This window comes from Pipistrellus hanaki (assembly GCF_964339955.1).
Source record: "Pipistrellus hanaki genome assembly, chromosome: 6".
In the NCBI taxonomy this organism is placed as follows: domain Eukaryota; kingdom Metazoa; phylum Chordata; class Mammalia; order Chiroptera; family Vespertilionidae; genus Pipistrellus; species Pipistrellus hanaki.
This window is the reverse complement of record NC_140508.1, coordinates 69,303,781-69,327,350: the sequence shown is the minus strand read 5'-3', so window position 1 is coordinate 69,327,350 and position 23,570 is coordinate 69,303,781. Positions and strand designations below refer to the sequence as shown.

The 23,570-nt window shown below is 41.1% G+C and overlaps 1 protein-coding gene across 17 annotated transcripts in view; it reads right to left on the bottom strand.

The window, feature by feature from the left end:
- DTNA (dystrobrevin alpha) overlaps positions 1-23,570 on the bottom strand; it is a gene marked incomplete at its 5' end in the record, with an annotated part of 293,426 nt that overhangs the window by 151,580 nt on the left and 118,276 nt on the right. For all 17 annotated transcript variants that reach the window (XR_014795374.1, XR_014795375.1, XM_084888339.1 and 14 more), the window contains one exon: positions 3,891-4,013. The remainder of the gene's footprint in view (positions 1-3,890; positions 4,014-23,570) is intronic.

Sequence of the window (23,570 nt, the reverse complement as noted above, 5' to 3'; positions counted from 1 at the left end):
TCCAGGTGGTGAATGTGAGGTTCAGAGTTTAAGTAACTTGCTGCTCAAGATTACACATTCTTAAATTGAGCAAACGGCATGAAAAGAGCAAGAGCACATTTAAAATATTAATCTCAGAGCAAGCCATTAAAGAGCGGAAATAATGAGATCTGAATGTAAATGAGGAAATTGACTTAGGCAGCAATGTTTTAAAAGGAAAAGAGAGGAGGAACACTGGCAAGAGGGGATATGTGTTCAAAGCAAGGCCATTTGAGATTTTGGCAAGATCTAATACAGGTATATTCTGGAAGGACCTAGGCTTGTTAATAAACACGGTGGCCTCTGAGTTTGAAAGCTAGTTGATGACTCTATTACACGAGAAACAGTTGAAGATGGTGGTTAGTGCTTAGGCTCAGAAACCAGACTGGATATCAATGCTCACCCATCTTCCTTAAGCATGAGCAGGTTATCTACCCTTCTGGGGCTCTATTTATCTTTAAAAAGAAGACAATAACATTACCCATGTCGTGGGGTTGCTTAAGCATGAAGTGACGTCTATGTGTGTGCTTCTCAGTGTTGGAGGAATTCAGTACCATCAGCCAGTGTTGCTGTGTGCCTTTGTCCTGTTCACCAATCATGTATTTAGACATTCTCTACATGTGCCAAGCACGGGGCTAGTTTCCAGGGACACAAAGAGGGATAACAACTTATTTCCGACTTTAAACACATTTGATCTTACCCACATTATGCTGTGGGACTCAGCAGAAGTACTGCTGACTACATTTAGGTTAAAGCACTTTCCTGGACTGTTTGGGCACCAGGGATTTAAAATCTCTATTCATCATGTTGCTCATTTGTGTAATGCACATGTCCACTCCTCCTCCCCATCTCCTCCAGTAGGGCATTTAGATCTGTTCAGCCTGAGCTATCTTTATGAAGGGTGCTTCCCTCGGCCCACGGGAAACATCACGAACTCGGTGAGATCATTTCAACAGTCTCCTCCTACGTCTGTCTGTTTCCCAAACCCGCGGAAGGGGAGTGTTTGTGACTCAGAAGCCTCTCCCTCCCTAATTCATTAGACTTCTGGGAGATGTAGTATCTATGATTAGTGGGTGTATTTCTCTTCCCAAGAGTATTTTTTTTTTTAAACAGATGACTTTATACAGCCTTATTTTTTTTGTAAGCTGGAGAGAAATGTTAAAAGTTAGAACTTTCAGTGGCTGTACCAAACTATGAAAGATGTGTGTTGAGAACATCGGTTATTCAAGGCATTTTAAACCACACCATAAAGTCGCTCATCCCTGCATTTCCTAATCTTCGGCGATGAAGGGGTACAAGTGATTCTGCTCCTAATGCTTTTTCACATCGTCTAAAGGTTCTCAGGCATCGAGGTGTAACATTATCATCAGTTGAACAGATAAAAACTGTTGGTAGGAGGGACACCATGTCCTCTTGCGTGTCCCCACAACATACTAACATGGACAGGTGAAGGAGCTGTCACAGTGGCCTCTGAGACAAGGTTGAAAAGGGATGCATCCACATAAATGAATGAGAAGAAGGAAAGGAACACAGCAAGGCACGTGCACTTAAAATAACCAAGTGAAGTGCCAAAGTAATGAAGTGAGAAGCCACTTTCATGCCGAGGAAGCTCTTTAGTGTGAGTGGGATGGTTGGGACAGTGGTGAAGTGTTTATCTGTCAACAAAGACAGACACTGGCATCCTGACCACCTTGCTTTCCAATAGAGCTAGTGTCTGTTACAGGAAAAGTGGGATGGCCAGAACATGAGGCATTAAGCAACAAACCACACCACTGGCAGGGGATCGGCCGGGTCCATAATGAAATACAGCAGAAGCTCTAGATGTAAGTGTGAACGCAAGAAGGAGGGTGACACCCCCAGAGAGGTTCTTCTGTCATCCATACAGATGTATAACATGAGAATATTAATAAAGGAAACACCCGCCAGCCTGGTGTGGCTCCGTGGTTGAGCATCGTCTTATGAACCAAGAGGTTGCTGGTTTAATTCCCGGACAGGGCACATGCCCAGGTTGTAGGCTCATTCCCCAGTAGGGGGCGTGAAAGAGGCAGTGGATCAATGATTCTCATCATTGATGTTTCTATCTCTCTCTTCCTCTACTTTACTCTGAAATCAATAAAAATGTTTTTTTTTTTTTTAAAGGAAAATATCCTATTTGGTATGCATTTGAAAATTTAAAAATCTCATTAATGTGATAAGCAATTTGGGAGTACCAACAATTATTTTATTAACAGCAACAAATTAACACTATAGCATCGGGTAGCTTAGAATATGGCTTTACATGTATTACGTTAAATATTTTTTTTCAGTGTAAAGAAATCTAACTATACATTTAACTTTTATTTTCTGAAACTCATTTATTTTTCTTGGAAGAAACATGTGACCCCTGTTCTCTTTTCTTGGATCAAACCATGATCGTATATATTTGAGATATGGAATTTAATCCAGAGAAATGGTTACCCAGATGATGGAAGGTTTGAGAGGCTAAACTGGGAAGAGTGAATCAACCGGATGGAGATTGGCAGCAGGAGGAAGACAAAGGCACTGCCAGCCGCAGGTCTCAAGGGACAAAAGGAAGAGGCAATGTTACTGTAGCTCAGAGTTCAAGGTCACAGGGGCCAGCTCCCCTGGGACCAAAGTAGGAGCAGGACAAGGAATGGAAGTGGAGGTTTGAACAGGTTCAGACCAGCACAACAGCCAAATAGTGAGTTAGGTAAACACGCTCTCCATCCTCATTTTCTCCTCCAGGTTAATGTTACGCTAGGCAAATTGATTTCCTGAGATTTGGAAAGGGCACTAAACTTAGCGCCTGAGAACTGCAGTCTACCCACATCTCCCCCATAAATGAAATCACCGACTTAGTTCCACATACCATCCCAGTAAACCCAATTTACACACCCTCAAGATGATGAGAGGATTATCCATCGTCATTTTGAAGATACCCAAAGCATAGAGGAAGCATCCCCATCTTTTGGATTAGATTTAGACAGCGGTCGATGCTCGGGCAGTTGCATTGTTTGATTCAGAATTGTGATCAGAGGTTCAGTCTGATGTTCTAGAAAGCCCCATTTCTTCCAAGTAGCCATGCAAGCCACACTTGGAAAGCTGCACTCAGGGGCAGATGGAGAGACACACGACTTCCTCGGGGAGACCACTCTCAGTCCCTCCATGCCTCTCCGCTCTGCTGTGCAATGACTGGCACGTGCAGAGGAATGGCAAGTCGCCCAATTGCAGGAAGGGGGATTATGTCTGATGAGGTAAAAAAAAAAAACAGCCAGACTTATCCGTCTCTTTTATGGCAGGGCCAAACAAAGCTGGCAGTGCACACGTGAGCCTGTGTGTGTGCTTCACTGTAGGAAACACTTAGAAACTGCACCTGCCCTCAGCCATGCCCGCTTTAATGTAAGCATTACCAACCCCCCCTGCCCTCCAGGGCAGCCGCTGAAATGCCAGCCTTCCCCACACGTAGACCGGTTAATGATTACACTGCCATTACCTCGTCACATTTTCCTCTAGTTCATGCCATTAAAACCCGGTTCTGTCTCATTTGGGCTTATTACTCTGATATGAAATACGTTAATATATTTCAAAAATTAGATGACCTTTAGCACAGAATGAAGTATGATGGCATTTGCTTAACAGAGACCAGGAAGTGAAGTCAAGGCCATCGCTACACCTAGCTCACCAGAGTTCACATGGTGTCTGATGATGCAAAAGAAGTAAAAGGAGCAAGGTTATGGCTTTCGCTGTCTGGCACCTTCACAAAAAGTACAAAACATTGGTCAGACTTAATCCCATTTTTCTTTCCAAGCAATGAGAGAAGCACTTTGAGGAGAGAGAGTTCAGTGTCCTTAAACTCTGTCTCAGACACTCACCTAAACTTCAGTGAAGAAACAGCGTGAACTTTCCAAAACCATCTGTTCTTTGAAACGGCACTTGGCTATGGCATTGAAGGACTCCCCAGGCACTTCATCCAGTGAATGATAAATCCTATTTGCCTGCAATGAGAAAAATGGACTTTTATTTACCTAAGCAGCACATGTTTCCATGTTTATTATAGAGACAGGAAGCCAGAACAGGCCTCCCTAGAGCATATGGTATTTTACAAGTTCTCTCACACACTAATAATGATCTGTAATACTTCAACTTAGAGCCTTGGTTTTCATTATAAGCCAGTCGGAGAAAGGCAAGTATCACATGATCTCACTCATATGGGGAATCTAATGAACAAAATAAACCGAGGAACAAAATAGATCCAGAGACACAGAAGCATGGAATAGACTGTGGGATCTCAGAGGGAAGGTGGGGGTGGGGGAGGGGTAGGGATGGGTGGGAAGAGATCAAAGACCTTGCATGCATATATGCACAACCCCTTGGACATAGACAATAGGATGGTGATGGCCTAGGGTGGGAGTGGGGGTGGGTGGAGGCTGGTTAAAAGAGGGCCATGGTGGGGGTGGGGGATGGGGAAAGGGACATATGTAATACTTTCAACAATAAAGGTTATACGAAAATATTTAGAAAAGGAGACATTTGTGCAAGAAGTAGTTTTATAGATGAGGATGGTGAGGCCCTGGTGGTGAAATGATGTGCAAGATAAAGCAGCTCCTTAGTAACAGACCTTAGCACAGTGGCCTTGAATCCTGGGCTCTTCACTTAGCTTGACTAAACACCCAGAAACAGAAAAAGATGAAATCTTCTGTGTTTTCCAAGTAGGCCGTTTCCTGGAATAGTGTCTCACCATCATTTCCACGAAAGCCAAGGAAATCACAGTTGAGTCACGGTGTCCTAGACCAGCACCTTTTCTACTGATTTAAGCTCTAGCATTTGTAAGTAGGTATAAACCTGGAATTATGTAATGATCCACAGGATTGATGAGTCTTATAGGAATAGCATACATAGTAAACAGTTCAGAATATTTCCTGTTAATGATTCTTAATGAAGCGGAACGATTTGACAAGCTGTTGCCTTCTGAAAAGGCTCGCCTGTGAGAACTTCAACGAGACTGGCTCTGGATTTCACTTCCCAGAGCTGATGGTTTCCTGTCCCCCTGACCCAGCTCCCCTGCCACTATCTCCATCCCTGGTGTTTCTCATCATCCTCTCTTCTTCCATCCTTCCCCCTTTCCTTCTTATCAGCACACAGGCTGGCTGTTTACTATCCCAGGTGCTAGATGGCTGGAAGCACAGCAGAGATTTGAAGCTCAGAGACGCCCATGTTAAGATGAAGGAAAAAAAATTGGGGAGCAGGGGAGATCATAGGAAATAAAGGGGAGAAGGCATTGGGTAGCATGGGGGTGGAGAAGGAAGGGACAGAGGGGCCTCGCTCTCCCCTGATGGAGGGGACAGGTGCCCCTGATTCCATCTTCACCCTGTGCTTTCCTCCCCCAGGTGTATTCTTGAACCCCAGGCTGTCTAGAATGATTACAGTAATTATTTAGCTTCCACGGTTTCAGGCATCCTATGATTTTAGATCCAAAGAGAAAATTCTATTCCAATAATTCCCCCTGCCTCTAATCCAGGTTCTCAGGTGTGTTCACTATGGCATGAGATTTATTTTACGGCAGATAAAGAAAATGTCATGACATGATTAACCCTTGTTCTGCCAAGTTAGAATTCAACCGACTCTCCCTGTACTTAGATTCTAAGTACACTCGTGCATTTGGCATGCTTTGAATTAGAACTACTATTGGAACAGTAGTACCTCAGAATTTTTTTTCTTAAAATACTTGCTATTTTTTTTAACAGTAAAGTAAGGCTCAGGTAAATTAGATTTATGCTTCTGGGAATAAGTTAGATATTAAAAACATAACCCCCCCTCTCATAAATGTAGTTCTCCAAGCCATAGCATCAAAAAATAAATGGAAATGTTACACAATATTATAGGTGTTTTCATTTAAGACCACATATATAGTTTACACATATAAATGAACATCCAGCTATATCTCTATATATAAAAATGTAATATGCAAATCGACTGGACAGCAGAATGACCGGTCAGCTATGACACACACTGACCACCAGGGGGCAGGTGCTCAATGCAGCAGCTGCCTTCAGCCTGCAGGCACCGATCACCTGATTGAGGCCTGCCAGCCAACATCTTAGTCTCTCCTCTGGCTGGTAGGCTCTGATCATCAGATGGGGAATGGGGAATCAGGGTTTGGTGGCGGTGAACATGGGCAGTGCTGTTCCCCTACCCCCCATCGCCCCGATGGTTGCCCCACACAAAGGGTGACCGGTGGTGTCAGTAGGGGGCAGGGCTGGCTGCTGGGAAGATCAGTTCTGATCACAGGCCAGGCCTAGGGACCCTACCCATGCACAAATTTCATGCGCCTGGCCTCTAGTCTAGCAATAAAGGGATACTCAAGATACCCTTATGTAATGGCCTCTTAGGATGATGCTACTGGTTGTTACTCCTCTTCCTGGCAGTTTTTGGAAGGATGTTTTGAATTAAATTTTCTCCCAGGTCCCTGGGTCATCCCAGATTGCAGTAGACTCAGAGGCTCAGACAGATCTGCTGTGTTCAAGTCCCCCACAGGGTGGCTCAGGTTGTGGACCTTAACTGTGACTCAAATAAAAGTTACAGCTTGGATGATATCTTCACTGTCAGCTGGCTTTGGTTCCTGCTGTTCCTCCTCCCCCAAGAAGTGGCGGTCCAGCCTGTTTCTCACAGGCTCTGATCAAAAGCAGCTGTCTGATCTGCAGGCAGCTCCATCTCTCCCCTCTTGGCTTCTGTCCCCTGGAGCGGGCAGAACGCAATCGCATTCATCATTCTTTTCACTCTCGAGCCTCCCAAACTTCCACCGACTTAAAAGCATCAGTCCCACTTTCTCTTCTTGCTGCAGCCCTGGACACGTGCAAAGCAAATTTCTCATGTGAACAGTGAGTAGGAACAGAAACACTTTTCCTCTCTTTAAATTCTTATTTAAATTCTCCATCAGCCATCACATTCTGGTTTAACGAACGTGTGACTAGATATTAAATTAAGTGTCATGGGGGTAAAAGAAAATACTTTCTCCTTTATCTAGCTTCCTAAAGAGCTTTCAGTTCAGGGTCCCGACTACAGTCAGGAGTTAGTATCTTACCATGGAGCCCCACAAGACACACAAGAACCTTGTTAATTTGGAAGCGCTATATTTTAGGCATGTGGATTGGACGAAAGTTGCAGGAGGCAGAATTTTACTCAATAAGTGAACCCCATCAACTGAGAGCACACACAAAAGAGAGAGTAATCTTCACACCAGTGGTGCTGATTTAAATATAGGATGGAGAATCCTTTGTGGTGGTGGGATTTGGTCAAGCACAAGGATGGTGTACGGAGTCACCCCAACTGAGATTCTGTGGGAGCTAGCCAAAAGTTAGATTGGAGTTAATATCCACATTTTATTTAGATTGAGGTCTTTACTGATCTACCCATCAAAAACAGCATCCCTCCCCCACTCTCTTTTGTTTGCCCTGATATATTCTTCTGCATAGCACTACTTTTTTTTTAAGCAACAGATTTTAAAAATATATATTTTATTAATTTTTTACAGAGATGAAGAGAGAGGGATAGAGAGTTAGAAACATCGATGAGAATCATTGATCAGCTGCCTCCTGCACACCCCCTACTGGGGATGTTGCCCACAACCAAGGTACATGCCCCTGACCGGAATCAAATCCGGGACCTTCCAGTCTGCAGGCCGACGCTCTGTCCACTGAGCCAAACCTGTTTCAGCTGCATAGCACTACTTTTTATGTATTCATCATCATTGCACACTAGAATATAAGCTCCATGAAGGCAGGAGTTTCATTCACTATTGTACTCCTGATGCTCAGAACAATGCCTGGCCAATAGTGGGCTTGTAGTAATATTTGTAAATAATAGGCTTGTAGTAAGAAAGCATATATATATATATATATATATATATATATATATATATATATATATGCTTTCCTGCGCCTCCCAGCTCTACTCTTGGAGCCATTCCTCCATACCCAGACCTTGGGGTTTGCACTCTACCCTTGGAGTCCCTTCAATGTAGCAAATGTTATACAAAAAACTGAAGGGCAGGGGCTGTAGTATTTCTTTCTCCATCATCTTTAACACGTCATCTTTAATAATCCTCACTACATGTTGATCTGATTGATGGTGGAACGATTAGCAAACATGAAGCTCAGCGTTTTCTCACTTGGTTTCTGTACAGGGTGGCATCAACTTGTTCAGATCATTTCTCCGGATAATTAGCTATTGTCCTAAGAAGGTCAAAGTGGCATAGGAAGCTACAGCAAAGTGGACGTGGGCTTGTGGCCTTTGGACTAAATTCAGAATCACCCCAGACACGAGGCTATTAGGTCAGAGTCGGGGAGATAGGACTCTCTGGATGCTTGAGAGCTGGGGACGGAAGGCTCAGGGAGACTCAGGCACTCTCTCTGTTCCAACGATTTGTTCTTGTTGATGAAGAATTCTGCCCGAGAACCAGGAAGGTCTTGGATGTCTGCACATATTTCCTATTAAGGTCATAGAGTGTTACTTCTAGCTCCTAGGATAAAGAGACTTTGGCACTGGGACAGTCTGACATTCAGATCCCGTGTGGCCCCATCTCAGAAGGGCAAACGCACAAAATGTGGTGGGCCCCTCCCACCAGGGATTCCGGGCGCCAGGGAAAGTGCTGCTGAGACTGGCTGTGTCTGCTCGGTGCTAGTCAGCCACCTCGCTCCTGGGAAGTTTTTACCTCTTGGGCCAGATAGTCAAATTAACCTCAGAGCACATGTGTAATTTCTTTCCATCCAATTATCGCCCAAGGATTGCGGAGGCCTGCGCTCTCGTTAACAATTCTACGACTTCAGGCACGGATACAGGGAAAGTAGAGTCCCTGCCTGCCTCACTTCCTTGTCACACACCGGGCTGGAAGAGGACATCTGAGCAAGTGCAAGATAGCAGCAGCAAAGGATTGAGTTTTGCTCTTGACATTTCTGACAGGCTGGGATAAAAAAGTCATGCTCCATCACTTAGGTTAAAATAAGATAACGCAGAGAGAACAACAGCATTTGGACAAAATAGCTGTCAGAGGAGTGGACATATACACTCAGCCTGAATGGAGAATTTTTTTTACACCAGAGAGCAAGAGGCCTGCTGACGCACAGAAACACTCAAGGAAAAATGATGGTGACGCTCCTGTCAACATCAGCTCAGGCGGGGATTCAGCCAACTGTTTTACAGGTGCTGGGAGGCAAGCAGGTGGTTTGTAAAGGATTTCTCAGCTGTTCCTGCGCAGCACTTTTCCAGAGCCACTGCACTTGTGCTTCCGTCTTCCATGTCTTACTGTAACCTTAAGGCAGCTGCTTTCATGCAGATAATATTTGCATTTTAAAAGAATATTCTCCCCCAGGTTTAATGAATTGAGCTTAGAGAGGAGCGCCATAGCTAAGAACTGAATGAGCAACCATAATTTTTTCTTCAAAATAAGAAATGAAAAAATAATTTTTGTTAGTATTTATGAGAAGGCAGATTTAATTAAAAAAATGAATCAAGAGATGGCTGAAAACTTAGAGTGTTTTTTTAAAAAAAAAAATCAAAGTAACTTCATTTTAGGAAGTGAGGCAAATTCAATGTATTATTAAAAAATAAATGTATCTTTCACAACCCCCAGCCCAGAAACAATCACTATGCATGTTTTATACATTTACTTCAATTATATAGACATATGTATATGCGCACACACACATATACACCTAAAGAGGAATTATAAACTATATATAATTTTGTTTCAAGTTTTTTTTTTAAACTTTTTGTATCCTATTATTAGTAATCCATATGTATTCAGCATAAATACTTCCTTTTTTATAGTTATGAGATTTTATCAATTTTGCTAATTAAAAATATAACACATGAAAAAGGAGGACCTATGTAATACTTTCAACAATAAAGATTTAAAAAAAAGAGAAACCAATACTACAAAGCAGAAAACAATGAACAAAATGGCAACAGCAAGTCCTTATCCATCAATGATTTTAAATGTAAATTCAATAAACTCCTCACTCAAAAGACAAATAAACAAACAAAAAAACATATATGAGGACATGTGACATCCATTATCACTGAATGCTCCTTTAGTTTATTCATGGACTTCATATACACTCAACTGTACATAGAACACATTTCTGCTACAGTTCAGGGTAAGACAGTAGGTCATCATTTTATTTTATTAGTGCTTATTTGGTTGTAGAAATAACCTACTGCACAAAACTCATGTATCCCACAATATCAGAAAAATAGGCATTTTCTCAGAATACTCTTTTAAAGAGAATGATTCTCATTTTGTATCTTTTTAAAGATACAACTGCAAAACCAATAAGTGTCTCATTCACTGACACAATTGCTAACCTGAACTACCTCAAATTTTCTTAGATGAAAATCTCTTTTTATGAATGAAATAGAACAATATGCAACTAAAACAGAGGATAGGCCAAAACTCACTCTGAAGGATGACCTCATTAAAACTTTAAACTCTTTGTTTTGAAATTAATTCCAAGTAAGGCAGAAAGATTAACATAATTTTGCTGACGAAGAAAAAATAAATTAATCTAAGTTCAACCCTTTGTCTCTTACAGCTCAATACACCCGCCTATGCCTATTGGTCTAAATCCGTGGTTGGCAAACTGCGGCTCACAATCCACATGCAGCTCCTTGGCCCCTTGAGTGTGGCTCTTCCACAAAATACCACGGCCGGGGTGAGTCTATTTTGAAGAAGTGGCTGCTAGAAAAAGTTTAAGTTTTAAAAAGTTGGCTCTCAAAAGAAATTTCAATCGCTGTACTGTTGATATTTGGCTCTGTTGACTAATGAGTTTGCCAACCACTGGTCTAAATAGTTGCATTGAACTGTAATGTTAAATCAAAATGTGTCAAAGACTTAGCCAATTAAATTATAAAAAGACAAAATTTTAAATTAGCCACATACAGGTAAATTCATCACAGATTTTAGTGAAATTTCCATGGTAATATGTGACTATTGATGTCTTGTTCATATTTTATGTCATTCATTAGTTAAAGTCCTGCACACTTCTAAGAGATTAATGAGACAATGTGATTGGATATGTGTGTCTGATTGAGAATCTTATTTAAAAATGGAGATAAATGATAAAGCATTTAATTTTGTATCAGTAAGTGGCCATGCCACTTTGTAGTAAAAAATAAAAATGACACTATACCCTACATCATAGGTTCTCAACCTTCTTGTTCTGAGACCTCCTAAGAACCTTTGTTTATGTGTTATGTCTATCAATACTCACCTTATTAGAAATTGACTTAGAAATTTGAAAAATATTTATAAATTTACTTATGTAAAATGGTAACCCCATTAAATGTAACAAATAATATGTATTTGTAATAAAATAAAAATATTTTCTAAAACAAAAAAACAAACAAACTAAAACGTAGTGAGAATTAGAGCACATTTTTACATTTTTGGAAAGCCCTTTAATGTCTGGCATAACAGAAGGAAGATAGCTAGACGTTCAGGTCTGTGTCGGCATTGAACTTATTGCAGGACGTAAAGAAACTCCCACTCACACAGACATGCAGCTTGAAAAGGAAGAGCACTTTCAGAGCCTTTCAGATAACGTGAACAAGTAGCCATTTCCTAAAGGTGAGCTGCAATGTGGAATCTGATTCATACCAATGAACTTTGCATAATCCATCACACGAAAATCCATTACCTGCCTCATACTTTGTATAGATTTTTTAAAATTTATATGTAATTTTATAACATCGTGAATCTGTCCTTTGGAAAGTGTTGGTTCACTGAGTGATGCAGATCTTCCAACTGTTGATTCATTTCATGTTCAATAACGACAAGTTATATCTGTCAGGATCACCATCAATCTCATCAGAAAATCCTTCTAGGTATCAGGAAGCCGCCAGGCTCACAGCGGCAGACACACGCTTTCCAAAACTCATATTTTACTTCAAAGTCTGAGTTTTATCGTTGTCAGAAAATGTTGTTAGTTTGCTCTAAGGTGACAAGATCGCTTCATTTATTGTCAAGGAAATCATTCCCAAATCCCATGTCTAAATGACACAGTGTGTCTGCCAGTGGTTCTTTCCAGTACACGTGTGTTCTGGGGAAGAAGTGGTGTGTTCAGTGTGCACCCCAATCTCACTGCCAGACAACCATCGTCCCTGAATATAATTCACGAGTGCTTTGTGCACACTCCCCATTTCCTCACATGGAATATTGGGAAGCTGCCTGTTAGAGCCTCAATAGTTAATATGATTTTTTGTTGTTGCTGATGCTATGAACATTTTTTACTGTCTCTAAGCAAACATGTTTTCCCTTATCTTCCTTGAAATTGTAAGGGCTTCACTTGGTCTGTTTTCCCTTTTACCATTTTTGCTATTGACTTGAGTACCAAAATATACAAACAAACAAACAAGCAAACAAAACCATAACCAAAAAGACCAAACAGCTCTTAACCACAAGAAAATAACCATGCAAGCTTGTTTGTAAGTAACACATGATATTTGGTCTTGGTGTTGGGAAAATAACAGGGAGTGGTAGTGATGGAGTTGAAATGATGAGTGTGTACCCTGTTAAGAGAAAGTACCTCCCTTTAGCAGTGCCCTGTAGTGGCCACATCTTCCCAGGGTGGAAATCCAGATGTTTCCACGAAATGTTCACATTTATAAATGTTGCCTCAAACTGAATAGGACAAACAAACATGTTGACAGGGTTTACAGGCTGCCACACTTAGGATTTCACTAAGGACATAACTTGATGTTCCTGCCATCTCACGGATCAATAGACTTTGCACTTGAATCATCTCTGTCACCACTCAATGGGGACACCATGATGGGAATGGGGCCGAGAGGAGCCCTTACCTCCCTCTAGTGGTTAGACAGTGCCAAAACAACCAGCTGAGCACACTCATTTATTTACTGAAAAGTTTCATCTCTGTGAAATGCACTAAGCTCAGCAAAGCAGACTCCGCTGCCTATTGTGCGTGAGATGTGACCCACGTGGGCATTTTATTGTGAGTTCGTATTAGGCAACAGAAATAAGGAGCCAGGACCTCAAGTCAGGGCTGGAGATTCTGAAAAACAACAACAAACAAAACAAAACAAAACAAAACAAAAACAAACAAAACAGTTCTAGCCCTAGCCACCAGGAAAAGAGAAGAATCTTAAACAGGTGTCCTGCCCGAAGGCGGGGTCAGCAGGACATGTTGTCCGCTGGCAGGTGTATTTTGAGTTTTATGTACACAGATGAGGCCGTGTGAAGGATTATTGAGCTAAAGTGGTATCTAGTCCTTCTGCCTAATTTGATCCCTACTTTAAGTATTTAACAGCATCTCAGCACTTACTAATTAATGGAGAGTATCTTATATCCTTTTGATTAGAAGCTTAGCTTGAGCAAAACATGTTAGGGTGAAGAAGGGGATACATTAAAATTAAATAGAAGTGTGAATAGGTCAGTCACATAGAGTGAATAAGAATTCGGATGTCGCTGCGAGGTGGACTGCTCAGAAGCTGTAGGCCTGTAGGCGGTGTGGCTGGAGGACTGACACCCAGTCCCCTGGGCAACCAGCATTCACTGAGTCAGCAGCTGACAGCACAGCCTGGCTCACCTCCCCACGCTGGCCCCAGGCTGGGCTGGATGAATGTCTCTTCTGAAGGCTCCCCCTCAAGTACAATGAGGAGCCTGTGGAGCCCAGAGGCCTTTGAGCCCCCCCCCCTTTCCCCCCCCCACCCCCCTCTGATGTCTGACTTCTGCCTGAGCCTCTCCCCCAAACCACTAGGAATTCTCTCCCAGGGAAGCCCTCCCATGCATTGGACCAAATGGAAACAGTAAAGCTTTTTGCAGCCAAATTAAAAAAAAAAAAAGGCTTCAAAATTCCATTGAAGGGGCCGATTTGCAGATACCAGCTCTCTGTGCCAAAGAATGGGACCAGCCCAGGCCAAGCACTCAATGGCATCCTGGGCTATCGGCAGGCCTTGGCTTTGGGTCCAGGAGTGAAAGGGCGTCTGTCATAGTTCATGTAATTCGTCGGCTCTGCTAAGAACGCGGGGCACAGCCAGATGCTAAGGTTCTCCTTCCCCTCCTTAAAGAGCCACAGGAGCTCCTCGGGGCGAACTGGGGCCGCTTCCTGAACGTGTCACTTCTGTTGGAGTTGGGTGCTCTCAAGAAGGATTTGCCTGTGTCGGTCAAGACTGTGTCATACACAGTGGGCTGAGATGTTGACTTAACCGAGATTTTGATAAAAGCACAATCTGGGCACTAACTTGGCTCTTTCAACAGCCAACGAAAAACTGTAATTTCCCTAGAACATGGGGTTTTTGTTTGTTTGCTTGTTTTGGGTAAGATTTTGCACCCAGACTCAATTATCCCCCTGAACTCTGACCAGTGTTGAGAAGTTTCTAGCAGACTTTCTCCAGGACCTTGCTCCATCTTTTTGAGTTTCAGTCCCTGAAGCAATTGCATCGCCCAACTTCTTTCATCATCTTCTTGGCCAACACCCCAGTTCAAGGACTTCAGAGTCTTGCAGGTGAACAGATGCCAATTGGGGGTTCCAAACGTCACCAGCTCTTATCCTTAACTTGCTCTTTCTCATCCATTTTAACTTGATCTACTGACTTTAATTTCTGTGAGCACAGGTGGGAAACAAACCGCTGAGCAGAGCTCTTGCCATCCTGAACGGCTAACGATGTGCTCTGCGTGAGAAGACGGCAGTGGTCTTGGCTCCTGAGCTCCTTGGAAGTTCCTCAAACCTCTCTCACTCACAGCCATGCAATGTCTCCCTTGCTTCCGAGCAAATAGCCTACATTTCCTTCAAATAAAAAATTCAGACAGGCCTCTGGTGGTGCTTCTTTTGAAGAATGGGACCCCCAAAACCTCTTTCTAGAATCCGTCCTTCTATAAACGAAAAGTGATTCATGGGAAATGTAGTATATTTATTTAAAGTTATGGGAATATTTTAAAGAAAAATAAACAGGTTTGGTTTTTAATGACTTTTCACACATATGCTTTCTCTGGGAAAAAAAAAGTCATGTTACATTGAGTGTTACAATATAAACATTTTCATAAGGGATAAAAATAGATAAATATTTTTACTACTCTTTGGGTTAATTGTTCTTTAATCCTTTCCACTTGGACAATGAAAGGAAATTGATTTATACCACATTTCACTCTGTGACAAGTTTTTGTTTTTAAGTCTAAATTCCTGACAGTCATTTCTGAATAACACTAACCCACCCTCAAAAAAAAAAAAAAAAAAGCATCTATATTTTGAAAATATACAAAAGAAAGAAAAGTATCAGGAAGCCAGACAAGCTTCTAGCACTGGCAGAATAGCAGTCTTATTGTATCTAATCCCAATGACTGGGATTAAAATGATGCTGAGCAAAACTATGCAAACATGGGAAGATTCTGTAAAATAAACTATGGCTTAATTTCACTAAGTATTTACCGGTAGATAACTGCATTCCAGCACTAAACAAAACATTTCAACACCTAACAATTAGAAGTTTACCTTCTCTTCATACTAGATGCTATTACCGAGACATATAATAAAGAGAAGGAATCCTATTTATTCTAAGGCTTTTATATAATAAATAATCCAGAACTCCTTCAGAGTCGCCACACAAAGGAGGGCCACACCACGGAGGGCTGTGACAGCTGTGAAATGTGGTTTGGGACATGTGACAGGGTTTGGACGACTTCAATGGGAGAGTGTCTAACAAGCAACTCAGATTGCTCCCTGACCTGGAAGTTCAGGAAGAAAGGGTGACTGGCAGCTCATGTCAAGCCTTTTCGGCACCCCTCAGCACTAACAGGAGAAGCAACAGGACACAATTCTCAGACCTTTCAGGTGAGAATTCTGAATGGGATTCCTAGCCGGACAGGACACGAGGATAAACCCAGACTCTGTAGCCTTTCCTGCCCTAAGTCGCTCTGGGAGCAGCCTCATTCACCTTTCCTAGGACTGGCAGTTTGCTTCCTTCTCAGTCTGTAGCAACACAACAATTGGAAATAAAATCATGACTATGTCTGATGAAAGAAATAAAAGGAACGTATAACTATGTTTATAAAAGGAACTTGTCAACTGCGTTAAAATCTGATATTTTGAGCTGTCCCGTAACGGAATTCCTCAACCCATAGAATTATTGTAAAAGACATACAGCCCATTCATACAACTCGATTCTTTCATTTGCAGCAAGATAAACAGTTGACAAATATTACTTAGTGTGTTGTGTGTATAAGAAAATGTGTGTGTGTGTGTGTGTGTGTGTGTGTGTGTGTGTGTGTGTAGCTCTCCTTATTCGTTCATTTCAGTGTAGAATGTGAAAGTTGATAGGTTTGAGATTTAGGTAAAATTATGACTTATTTTCTCTGTATATATGAATATTGACTTTTTTCTCAGAGTTTGTTTACTCCAGGACAAGATGATAAGACTACTGAAAAAGACTGACCCATTCACACTAGAACAAAGTCATAGTTTTATTACACTCAATTGCATCAAGCTCTTTGATTAGAAACATACTTGGGCAATCTAACTGCCAGGAAAAATTATATGTTGTTACTTATTAATAGTAAAACCTAAGTACTTACAGAAAAGAAAACAGAATTTAACATGAGTAGTGACCCTGTGGATATTTTTAGAATACCTATAAAATTTCTGAGATAAAATGAAAACACATAAAAAGTTGACAGTTGAATGGACAAAATGCATGAGTCTGCTGATCTTATATAATAAAAGGCTAAAATGCAAATCGACCAAACAGGGGAACAACCTGTCACTATGATGCACACTGACCACTAGGGGGCAGACTGACCACTAGGGGGCAGGCGCTCAATGAAGGAGCTGCCTCCTGGTGGTCAGTGCGCTCCCCCTGTGGGAGCGCCGCTCAGCCAGAAGCCCTGAGCTCAGCCAGAAGCCTGGAGCTGGGCTCACGGCTGGCAAGTGCAGTGGTGGTGGCAGGAGCCTCTCTAAGGATGTCCAACTGCTGGCTTAGGCCTGTTCCCCTGAGGGCTTCTGGATGGTGAGAGGGCGCAGGCTGGGCTGAGGCTCCCCCACCGCCATGCAAGAATTTCATTCACTGGGCCTCTAGTGTGTGTGTGTGTGTGTGTGTGTGTGTGTATATATATATATATATATATATATATATATATATATATATATATATATATGCTTTTTCTTCTCATTTTATAATCATTCATGAAGATGAACATAATACTTACAATGTTTACCTGCATAGTTATTTTTTTAACCACTCTTGCCTTAGCAGCAAGTAGGATTCAGAACATCTTAGAGCAAGGACAAGATGTGGATGAGGGAGAGGAGTGGGGAAGGGGTGATTAGCTGAGTTTGCTGGGTGATGTTCATTTTCCGCTTACTCTAAAGTACCACCAAAAGTGTAAGAAAGGGGGGATACGATGATTTCTAATAGCTGACCAGGGAAGGCCATGGGCGGTGGCTGTAAAGAGGGAAGGTTCTCTCTTGAACCAGCAGTTTGCTAGCCTGCCTCCTGAGCTTGGGCTTTTCTTTATCGCCTGGCTGAGCGATAGAATATCACATGTTGCCAGCATGCACACAGTTCTGAAAAACTTACATATGTTAGTAAAATAATTCTTTAACATTACATATATACACATATATCTATCATTCTTTTGGAGTTCTACAGTCAACTTTCTAAATACATACAGGGTAGATATCCCATATGAAAGCTAAATTCCAAACAAAACCTTCTGAATTTTGGGTTTGGAATGAGAAGTGTGTTCTCAGAACGTGGCCAAGAGATTAACTTTTACAACTAAGCTTTGTTCTTTGTGTTAAGGCTGCCTCAGGTACTCTGAGTGCACAATCCCGCCAAAACCAGGAGACAGCACAGCGACCAGAGCATGGAGCTGCAGCTGTTACTTTCTTCCTCTATTAGGTGTTTCTTCATCTGTGGTAAAGGATAGCATAGTGGTTACCTGGAGTCATTGCGAGGATCAACTTAGATAATGAATGTGTTTTAGCTAGCACATAGCTATCACTCAATGTTGGTGACTGCCCTAGGAGGCCACTTCTTAATCTAAGTAAGAATAACTACATTCTTTTGTAACATATTCCTGGTGCCAGTTTAATTAAAAAAAACAAAAAAACAAAAAAAAACCTTATTTTTATCAGGTCCCAGAGTCCAATTCAGTGCAGTATTTTTATGTTCTTTACTGACATTATAACCGATATTCATAAATACGCAATTGTAGCCACTTCTTCACATAGGCCTCGCATAGTGTCTTTCTCTAAGCTCAATAAATGTTCATGGAATACTAAGAGAGTGATCAGGGATGCCACAGGCTAAGAACCTGAATTTTCATTCTATTTTGAGGCAAGAATATTGGCTCCAAACCTAAGAGATGATTAAGAGCATCTAAAAAGGAAGGGATCTAATTGCCACCATTACTATAAAAAGACTGTGTCCCCAGGGGAGAATGGGAGCAAGTACGGGAAACACACACACACACACACACACACACACACACACACACACCCCGCACGCACCCCTTTCACTGTTTTCAGTGGATACATATAACTCGAACTTCAACCTTGACGTAGAATGAAGAATTCACATGACACACAGTTTTTCTGCATAGAGTTCATTTTTAGTGGTTTGGCAGTAAATCCAGATTTACTTGGAAGGTCAACCTTTTCTCTTTAAACACTTTACGGGGATTTTCATTTCCTGTGCCAGGTGCTCTGCTTAGCTGATCCGGGCGATGGGGAAGTTTAGCAAAAAGAGTAAGATTCCCTTGACTCTCAGATTCATCTGTGTGTTGGACGTTACCTAAACTTTTGAGTTCTTTTTTTTTTTTTGTAAGGTGAGAAGTGCCAGTTTTAAGATGAGTGAAGTATACACATGCCTCCCTGGAATTATAAGCAGCGCCTGGGAATCTGAAAACCAGCGCGGTGCCCTTTTTATATTCTACCCTACTCCCAGACACAAGCTTACGCCAGGACAACACCGTGATTCTCCCAGGTTCCCTCAGTCTCCCGTTGCTCCTTGGGATCACACAGAGCACAGTTCTGAAGGGAGGTGATTACATGACAGGAAAGAGCCAGGGGAACAAGGACAAATGACTTTAAAAAGTCTGGGGAGAATGTTTTAAACAGAATGGAGCATCTATCAAAAAGAAAGTGAGGAAAATCCCATTGCACGTGAAATGTCAGAACATCAATGGGCTCTGCAGAAACAATCAAGTATTCCTTGGTAAAAATCTCGGTCCCCCTAGTTTTTTTCTGCACAGATCAACAGACCATCAGAAAATCCATTAGCTTGTAGCTCAGAAGAGTGCATTTGGGGTTATTCAAATAAGCGATTTAAAACGGAAACGTTTAACACATGTAAATGTCATTGCCAGAAGGGTCCCGGGAATGAGGCTCTATCTTTCGAATGAGAAACGGACTCTATACAGATGTGTTCCACTGACTGTGGGTAGAATGTCCACAGCAGTTTGTGGAGCCATTTTTGCAGACATAACAAGTCCTAAGACCATACTATTCCTTTGCCCGTGTTATTTTAAAGCTGATTGATAAGCACTAAAAGAGCCCTCCTTAAGCCCCTGGGAAATCACTACGACAGTCCTTTTCAAGATCATAAATACAGACAGGGATCAATTTGCAAGCCAAGTACGAGTGGGAAAAGGGCTCAGGAGAGCAGAATGGAATTCAGGAGCATCGAATTACCAGTCTTCGGTACAGAGAGTTCTTATCTCCAAAGAAATTCTAATAAAGGCCGGAACCATTAGAACTAATTCTGAAATAGTAGAACACTGGCTTCAAGGATAAAGTTCTAACATTATTACATTATCTGGATTACTTCCTAAAATATTAAGTTGAAAAATTAAAAGGGAACCAACAGTAGTACCGCATCAAGAAGATCTTAAAGATGGTCCAAAATTTACTTTAAAATTTTTAGGGTTAAAATATTTGGATGCTAATCATAAAGATATTTACACACAAACACACACACACACACACACACACACACACACTACACTATAATTACAGTTTTCCTAATTAACTTCTTGAGGACAAACCCAAGCAGAAATATAGCATACTATGCTGTGAGTTTTAAAGAACCCCAAGAATCTAGCCCCAAGTTTAAATGCCAGTTTTTTAAAAATAAATCTACAAAGTTGGGACAAAGCTTCCACAAGAATCTGAAGGAAATAACTCTAAATGTCTTGAAAAGTCTACTATTAGTGGTAGCAGTCATTGTAGTGACATTTCCAAAAGAATAATAATGCTGAATAGAACCAGAGAACTTTACTGCTATATAATATGTCCATCAAGTCCAATTTCTGTTTACCTACAGTATGTACTTCACATCTTTCCATCTGCTCTGCCTGGGACCACAGCTATTCAACATTTCCCAGGTTTCCTTGTAGTTAAGTCATGTGATTAACTTCTAGCCAATGGGCTGTGGACAAAAGTGATATGAGTCACTTTCAAGCCTACCTCTATAAAGCTTCCCTGTTTGCTCACCTATTCCCTTCTCCCCTCTCTCCATCCCCGTTATTGTTGAATTGAAATAGAGGACTCTGGAGTCTAGCAGAAGGTAGAGTCATAAGATGAAATGGGCGTGGCTCTGTGAATCACCCCATGGAGGAAAGCTACCTGTTGACCAAGAATGCCTACCTGATACTGGCACTGGTACGTGAAAAAGCAATTTTGGGATTTATCTGTAATAATAGCAAGTATTGCTCCCTAATTTGTGATCTATGTGGCTTTTGTATGGACATTGGCATTTAGGAATATTAGCCAAAATGGCCACTGTCCATTGTACCCATTTTGAATCCTGGGATATTTACTAAAGAAAACTACTGGGCAATTCCCCATGTTTAGGGAAATGCAGATCAGAGGTCCACCTTAACTCCTGCAAGAATTCTGTGAATCTCTGGGGCATAAAAATTACCAAAGTCAAGGGGAGATCTGTAAAGAACAAGAAATAATTTAAATATGTGGTCCATGCCTCAAAAGAAATTTCAGCACAAACTTTGGTACTTCTGATGTCATGCTGCTTATAAAATAAAAAGTAATCTGAAATGATCATTTGATCCCACTCATCGACTTGCAGTGAATTACGTGGTTAAAAGTTAAAGCTGGTGATTATTACTCAGTAAGTTAATGTGCAGTTGGCCCTTGAACAACATGGGTTTGAACTGCCTGAGTGCACTTAGACACAGATTACATGGATTTCCCCCCCCCCCCCAATAAATACACAGCTGACCCTTCTTATCACTGGTTTTACATCTACAGATTCAACTAAACTTTAATCAAAAAGTATTTTTTATCCCCAGTTGAGAATCCACAGATGTGGAGGGTTGAATGTCAGCATTGTTCGACACCATTTATATACGGGACTTGAGTACTCTTGGTATGCACAGGGGTCCGGGAACCAATCCCACAGAGCAAGGCAGCACTGAGGTTTGTGGAAATTTACACGTTAAATGCAGATTTTTGACTGCCCAGGGCTCAGCACCCTAACCCCCATGCTGTTCAAGGGTCAACTGTATTTTGCTTAATATCTCAAACTAACATTTGGATTATATAAATGTAATCAACCATGGATATAAGATGCACTTTTCCACAATAAAGTGCAAATTATGACACTTATGGTTTTATATCAGTTATATGAGCTTCATCCTTCTAATTTTAAAACTTGCAATTTGAAGATGCTTAGCTATAAGAGACAATTTTATTGGTAATGCTAATCATAAATACACTTTGAGTTCAGTATAGACAAATAGAAAATAGGAATTTAAGTAATGTGCTCAGTATTTCACTGTGATTTTTCATCATCTAATGAGAAATGTTTTACTGTTATTTGGGCCATTCTTATATAACTGATGCAATGACTTTTTAAGCTGTTGAATGAAAGGGTAAGTGTTGTTGAAAAATCAGGAATTGATCAGACATTCCTCAGAACAACAACAACAACAAGCCAACTCTGCAAATACATATCTAGTCTCTGCATTTAAAATGATGTCATCCTACACAGTTAAAAACGTAAATAGGAAGGGGTGGGATGTCTGGGATGTATGTCTCCACCTGTTTCTTGACATGCGGGTTAGATTAAGGAAATAGGTGAGGACATGTTCATAGAGGAAATATTAATAAACGAGACCCAATAGTTCACAAAATAGTTACAGGACTAAGAAATGAGTGAATGAGGAGAAAATGATGCTAGCTAGTTTTTAGAAGCATCCACATTACGGGCTTTTCCCCTCTTCCAGCCTTCCAGAAAAGACACTGAAAAACTCAAGGGACTCTTCATGGGCTCCAATGGCATTCAGTAAGTGTGCTTTGCTCAAAGGCCTGGTCTAGGGAGCCCTCTCCATTGTGGGCGGTGATGCAGCCCCTTCATGCATGGACTCTGTACTTTGATACCTTTTTGAGGTCTATTTTTTACCCCACACATGGAGACACATATTTGTAGATTATTATGAACAGAAATATCTAGAATGGAAAGGTCTGCTGTATTCTAAAGTTAATACCCCTTTAACAAAGCCTAAAGTAATTTCCCTTTTCTTTCAGTTATAGTAATTCTCAATTACCTGCCCACTCTAGCGGGCAGGATTAATAACACTCTCAGCCTTTTCAAGAATAGGCTAAAAAAAAAAAAAAGCAAATCTTATACAGTAAAGAGCACTACCCTATGGGGTATGTCCAAGGTTTACTATAAGTGCACAATATGGAAGAGAATAAACCTCTCTAAAACCTCACTGTTCATCTAAGTCTGCCACATAATGTGAAAATCTCCAAAGGTCTTCCAAAATTAGAACCTACAGGCGAGGGCCTAGCTTTCTGATAATCTGTTTCTAAGATGACAACTCCTACATTCTGTCAGAAAGCTGTGTCATACATAAGCTTGACCAACTTAGGAAAAGATTGCATTTTCTTCCAGGACCAAGGTGATCCTCATGAATGTCTCCAGTTCCCAAGCCCAGAAATGTGCACTAATAACTCTTAAAGGGCAGCAATTTAAAGAATGAATTCACCATTTGCAAATAAATTCAAATACTTAATATACATGAAAATATGTTCTCAAGTACAAGTAACATTAAGAGGAATATGAAGAACTGTTTGGAATCTTACGTCTTTTTATATTTACTGTAATAAAGGATTCCTTGTGCAAAGGCCTACAGATTCTGGCACGCTACAGCAATACTAGGAAATACTAATGCCAGATACATTTTTACATCCATATTAGGCTGCAGAAAAAAGACTGGTTGAAGAGAGCTGCAAATTAGGGTGTGTGTTTTTTTTTACTCAAGATTTTTACGAAACATCAGTGATGTTCTCTTCAGATTATAATATGAGGTGCCAAATTGTGTATTTCTAAAATATTCTGTATGATTACAAGTACATAAATAATCCACAGTCAGTAAACCATCTAACTCAAAAATAAACTTAGTTAGAGATGCTTATGGGACTACAAATCCTGGGAGAGCCTTTTAGTTTCCCAGTAAGATTCAGGATATGTTTCAAAGCCTATCATTCAAAAAAGTCTTTTGAAATGTTAACCATATTTAT